At 56.3% G+C, this 5,817-nt stretch overlaps 2 long non-coding RNA genes across 2 annotated transcripts; both read right to left on the bottom strand.

Moving 5' to 3' along the window:
• Nucleotides 1-259: 259 nt before the first annotated feature.
• Nucleotides 260-2,793, bottom strand: LOC142089541 (uncharacterized). Its single transcript, XR_012676227.1, has 4 exons — nt 2,723-2,793; nt 1,634-1,774; nt 1,336-1,411; nt 260-364 (listed from the first exon to the last, which is right to left on the bottom strand). It is a non-coding gene; the product is annotated as an uncharacterized LOC142089541 (long non-coding RNA).
• An 824-nt stretch (nt 2,794-3,617) lies between these two features.
• LOC142089540 (uncharacterized) lies at nt 3,618-5,509 on the bottom strand. Its single transcript, XR_012676226.1, has 3 exons — nt 5,400-5,509; nt 3,834-4,001; nt 3,618-3,745 (listed from the first exon to the last, which is right to left on the bottom strand). It is a non-coding gene; the product is annotated as an uncharacterized LOC142089540 (long non-coding RNA).
• Nucleotides 5,510-5,817: the final 308 nt, after the last annotated feature.

Raw genomic sequence — 5,817 nt, 5'->3', positions numbered from 1 at the left:
GAATGTGCATATATGTATTTATTAGGGTATATTTATGTATATATTTATTCACATATTCCTCCTTTTTCCCTATAACCCAGATTTCGAGGCCGAAAGCAGAGAAATCCTGGCAGGCTTGGGGTCATTTGTGACGATTTAGTGAGGAAACAGTACTCATCGTACCTTAATTAAAAGTCGACGAGTCCTCGGTGTGATATATCATCAATATCGACAATAAAACACCCCAGGTGGGTATAAAACACACATGAATTGTGATCGTAAAAAAAAAATTCGCTTTTTTTTTTTTAGCAAAATTCAACATATCTTTATCGGGGCATTCAATTGCAGCTCCTGTGCCCCTACTCCGCTGTCCTCCTGCCTGAACCTAGAAATACAAGAATTAAATATTACCATTTTCCACCCAAAATGGGAAGGACCACGGCAAGGCGTGACCCAAAACAGCCAGAATTTAAATTAACTATTTATCTTATCCCTTTTAACTGTTTATTTTGCCTCTAATAAGTTTTTTTTTATTAATTATTACCCATACCAAAAACCAATTCTGAGGTTTATTATGAATCTTTAGGGTTTGAGCCCTAATATTTACTGAGAAAAACATCAAATCCTAAAAAAAAAAAAAATGGAATTTTAGCTCACTGATACGTGGGAGCATTTACGCTCCGCTATAGGTGCCGGCGGGGCTTATAGACAGTAGATGTACAAAGAGAAGAGGCTCGCCCTATGGATTTTGCTGCCAGGGGAGCAAGGGGCTACCTCCAGTTGGCATGACCCATGCCCACCACGCATTCGCTCAACTGTGGAGAGGGGAGTGGGAGGGAACTTTGGACCCCCAGAACTGCCCACAGACCCCCCAAAATCCACCCAACCACCACCCCAAACCCTACCCCATCCCCCCAAAACAGCCCCCCACCCCCAAAACAGACCCCCAGCACCCCAAACCATCACCCCCACCTGCCCTGACCCACCAATCTCCCCCTCCTCTGTGCGCCCCCAAATCATCCCCATCCCCCAAAACTGCCCCAGTCCTCCCAAATTTCTCATATCCCCCTTGCCAAATCACCCCCATCTGCCCCCAAATCTGGCCCCCATCCCTCTACACCCTCTATGCTCCCCCAAATGCTCCCTTGCCCCCCAAAACCATCTCACCCCCCAAACTTCCCATCTCCCCCTTCGCAAATCACCCCCACCCCCCAAAACCATCTTTATGTCCCCCAAACCCCCCCTCCAAAATTTTCTATCTCCCCCTTCCCAAATCATTCCCAAAGCCACCCAAAACCTGCCCCGCCCCAAAACCGGCCCACCCCCCACCCCCAAACCAGCCCCCGTCCCCCCCACCTTGCTTGCAAAGCGCAGGGAGGTGAAGGACTTGGTGAATTTCTCCTCCAGGGGAGCGAGATTCACTAACACCAATCTTGAGGATACATCGGGGTGTCAGTGGGGTCCCCCAAAACTCCCAGCCCCCCAAAATACCCACCCAAGCCCTTCAATCACATCTTGGCAAAGCCCCCCAGGCAGTTCTGCAGGAGGTAGGTCAGCCTGCTGTTGCAATAGGGGACATGGGGCTCCTGCGGCGACCCTGGCAGTTAAGGCGAGGGCCCTGAGGACCCCCACAAGCCCAGGGGCCTCCCCGTACCTTTTTGGCAAGGGCCATGATGACTTGCCCCAGGGTGGAGAAGCTGGCATTGATGGCCTGCGTTCTCATGCGGCTGCTCCCCACCCAACAGAAACTCATCCAGCTGTTCGCTGCCTGCCAGGTCCACCAGGCTCAGCACCGCTGTGCGGGGAGAGGAGGGTCACCCCAAAAACAGGGAGGCCCAAAAAGGGCTCACCCCAAACCTGTGGGTCCAAAAAAGGGGGCCCCAAAAAGGCTGACCCTAAACTGGTGACGCCAAACCTGTGACCCAGAAAGTGGGACCCCAAAAGGGCTCACCCCAAACTGGTGGCCCCAAAAGAGAAACCCCAAAAAGAGTCACCCCAAACCCATGGCCCTGAAAGGTGGGCCCCCCCCAAAGGCTCACCCCAACTAGTGGCCCCAAACCCATGGGCCCCAAAAAGTGCTCACCCCAAACCAGTGGCCCCAAACCTGTGGCCCGAGAAGGGGGACCCCAAAAGGGCTAACTCCAAATTTGGGGCCCCAAACACAGGGCCCCAAAACGGTTCACTCCAGAAGGGGGGTCTCAAAAAGGGCTCACCCCAAACGACTGGCTACAAACTCATGACCCTGAAAAGGCTTGCCCCAAACTGGTGGCCCAAAAGGGGGACCCTGAACCCATGGCCCCAAAAGGTTCACCCCAAACCCGTGGCCTTGAAAGCGGAGCCCCTAAAAGGCTCACCTCAAGAAGAACAACCCAAAAAGGGCTTGCCCCAAATCAGTGACCCCAAACCCATGGCCCTAAACGAGGGGCCCAAAAGGGCTCACCCCGAACTGGTGGCTCTGAACCCATGGCCCCAAACCAGTGGCCCCTAAAGGCTCGCCCCAAACCAGGTGGTCCCTACCCTAAAAGCTCACCCCAAACCAGTGGCCCCTAAAGGGTGGCCCCCGCAAAGGCTCACACCAAACCAGGTGGCCCCAAAGCAACGGCCCCTAAAGACTCACCCCAAACCAGGAGCTCCTAATGGGTGGCCCCTAAAAGCTCTTCCATAAAGGGCGCCCCTGAACCAGTGGCCCCTAAAGGCCCACCCCAAACTAGCGTCCCCAAAGCAGTGACCTCTAAAGGCTCACCCCAAACCACAGCCTCTAAAGGGTGGCCCCCCATAAAGGGTCCCATGCCCCCACTCGCAGGCGCAGCACAGGTCCCGGGCAGTGTTGGAGTCCTGGATGCAGAGCTAGAAGACGCCATGGCTGCAGGATGAGCCGTCGTTCAGGGCTGTCTGGGCCACCGAGTGGTTGGCGGCTGCCGTCTGCAGCAGCCCCAGCACCTTGCGGGGGGACACAGACACCCGGTTACCCCCCAAAACCACCCACACAGCCAATCTGAGCTTTAAAGGGGGGGAATCAGGGTCCCCCTACCCCTTCCTCGGAGGCGACGGGGATGCAGCACAGGTTCGGGACATGCACCTCCTCGCTGACCGAGCTGACCCGCCGGATCTCCAGCTTGGCCCTGTGCTTCGGCTGGCCGGCTAGCAGATCCCACAGAGATTTGTTGTAGATCTCCACAAAGCTGGCAGTGAAACCATAGTGCCCGCCAGCATCACATCAAGCCCCAAAAAACCCAGAAATGCCCCCAAAATGGAGTTAACATTTTAATTTTGGTTTGGTTTTTTTTTTTTTTAACTCACTTTCCAGCCTTTTTCTGCCAGCTCCCAGGCACCCTTGAAGACCTGCTGCTCTACGCACAGGGTCACACCCCTGGTTTCGGAATCCAAGACATTGACTCGCTGCTTGTGTCCCACATGAGACTTGGAGGGTGTAAAAGGAGGTTTTGGGGGGTCCCCAACTCTGTCCTCACGTCCCGGAGCGAGTGGGAGCAGCTAAAACCCCCCATTTGTCTTAAAAAATCTCATTGAGCCCATCAGAGGGGGACTAAGGACAGCTGAGGGGTTCGTTTGCAGCAGAGACACCCTCAGCCCCTCAAAACAGGGGTAAGCAACAGGGAGACACCCCCAAAGCAACTCACCTCCCCTGCCTTGGAGAGCACCAGCACCTTGTTGTCCTTGGGGGAAAGTAGAGATGCTCCAGGCCCTTCTGCTCCTCCTCCTCCTCAGGCAGCACCAGCCACACATGACAGAAGACACAGATGTTGCCCTGAGGAAGGAGAGACACTGTTATTTTAGTGGTACAAGGAGGGAATTCAGATGGTTCGTCCCCCACCCAAACCCCCCCTGGGCTTCACCTTGAGCTCCTGGACAAGGTTATGGAGATGTCACCGCTCCATCTCCAGGCCATGGAGCTGTTCCTCCTGCTGCCCCAGCCGCTGCTCCTGGGCAGCTGCCTGCGCCCACAGCTTGGCTGCCTGTGCTGCCTGCCACTGCACCGTCTCCTCCGCCAGCTTCAGCTGCGCCTGCCAGGAGGGAAACAGCAGCAGTTGCAGTGGGGGAGGTAAAAAACATCCCCAGTAGGGGCGGAAACCAGCCCCGGATGTAGCATGAGGCAAAAACTGAACCGGGGGGGGGGGGGGGGAAATGAGCCCCTGTCATGGCAGGGGGAGAAAAGCAACCCCAACAGGGTAGAAAAATCAGCCTTGATAGGGGAGAAAACCAGCCCTGGTTGAAGGGGCAGAGGCAAAAAACAGCCCTGGCAGGGTGGAAAACCCCAAACCCCTGGGAGGGCTCATGAGGGACCCCAAAAGTCAAGAGGGAATAGCAGCAGTGGGGGGTGAAATTAATGGGCAGAAGAACATAGAGTGTGCCCCAAAACTGGGAGGTCCCCAAAATCCCAGGGACCCCAAAAACCAAGGGGAAGCAGTTGGGGAAAAGGAGCAAAAATGGGAAGGGAGGAATAAAATCAACGTGCAGAAGAGATGGGGGGAATCCTTGAAACTAGGAGCAACATCAAAACCCCAGGGGGGTCCCCAAAACCCCAGCAGGGGTCGCTGCCCCCTGAGGGAAACCAGAAAGCCAAAGAGAAGCAGTGGGATGGAGGAGTGGAAATGGGGCAGCGTGGAGCATGAAATCAAGGGGGGAGGAAGTGGTCAGGGTCTCCCAAAACTGGGGGGGTAGGAGGGGGCGGCAAAACCCCAGGGGTGTCCCCCAAAAACCTGGAGGGCATCACTGACCCACGGCAGGACCCCCAAAATTCAAGGGAAAGCAGCAGGAGGCAGGAGCAGGAATGGGGTAGTAGGGGGTAAAATCAAGGAGGAGGGGAGATGGAGGAGGACCCAAAACCTTGGGGATCAGGAGGGGATGCCAAAATCCAAGCAGAAGCAGTGAGAAGGACAAGTGGAAGGGAGGCGGGGAGAATGAAATCCATGGGGAATACCCCAAAATCTGGGGGGGGGCTCAACATACCCCAGGAGCCCCCAAAATGCCCCCATCAGGACCCAAACAGTCTATGAGAGGGGGGGACGTTGAAACAGGTAATAGAGATTTAGGGGCCACTGGTGGGAAGGGGGGTATCCCTGGAAGTGAGGGGACCCCAAAATGGCCCCGGGGTGGCTCAAAATGGCGAGGGGAGAAGCTCCTGGGAAGGCCCTGAAATCGCTCCTGGGGGGCTGTGAAACCACCCGGGGGGTCCAAGCTTAGAGGGGAACCCCAAATCTGGCAGGGGGCAGGGCTTAGACACAGGAGGCGGGCTCTAGACCTGAAAGGGGTGTGGCTAGAGCTAGCCCCACTCCCAAAGCCAACTTGTGGGGAGGATCTCTGGGTCCTGTTTAGGGTTGAGGGGGTAAAAGTCTTAGGCGGGGGAGGGACTGGGGGAACGCAGGCATTCAGGGGGGATGAGTGGGTCGGGGGAGCAGTACCTCTTGTAGTAGATATCAGTGCGCCCACATGATGTCCCAGATTTCCATACAACCTTCTGCCACTTCCAGCCCGGTCCCAGAACAAGGCAGTCCTGCCAGCCCTCTGTCATGCTGCCCAGGGGAGCTACTGTGGAGGTGATGAGCAGCTCCCCAAACCCCCCCAAAATACCTACTCCCGCCCACCCAAAACTACTGTAAGGGATGCAGGCAGCACCCGAAGCCACACCACCTGCCCGCAGGCCCGCCCCGAGCACCCCAAGCCACGCCCCCACCTCATAACCCCACCCCAAACACCCAAAGTCACGCCCCCCCCACCCCAAGGACCCGTAGTCCCACTCCACGCAGGTGGCGCTGAAGCCCTGCCCCTTTCCCCACACCACGCCCCCAAACTCTGCCAGGCGTGCAGCCAGCGCAGCTC

The sequence above is a fragment of the Calonectris borealis genome, chromosome 17 (genome assembly GCF_964195595.1).
Source record: "Calonectris borealis chromosome 17, bCalBor7.hap1.2, whole genome shotgun sequence".
In the NCBI taxonomy this organism is placed as follows: domain Eukaryota; kingdom Metazoa; phylum Chordata; class Aves; order Procellariiformes; family Procellariidae; genus Calonectris; species Calonectris borealis.
This window is presented reverse-complemented; position numbering and strand designations above follow the sequence as displayed.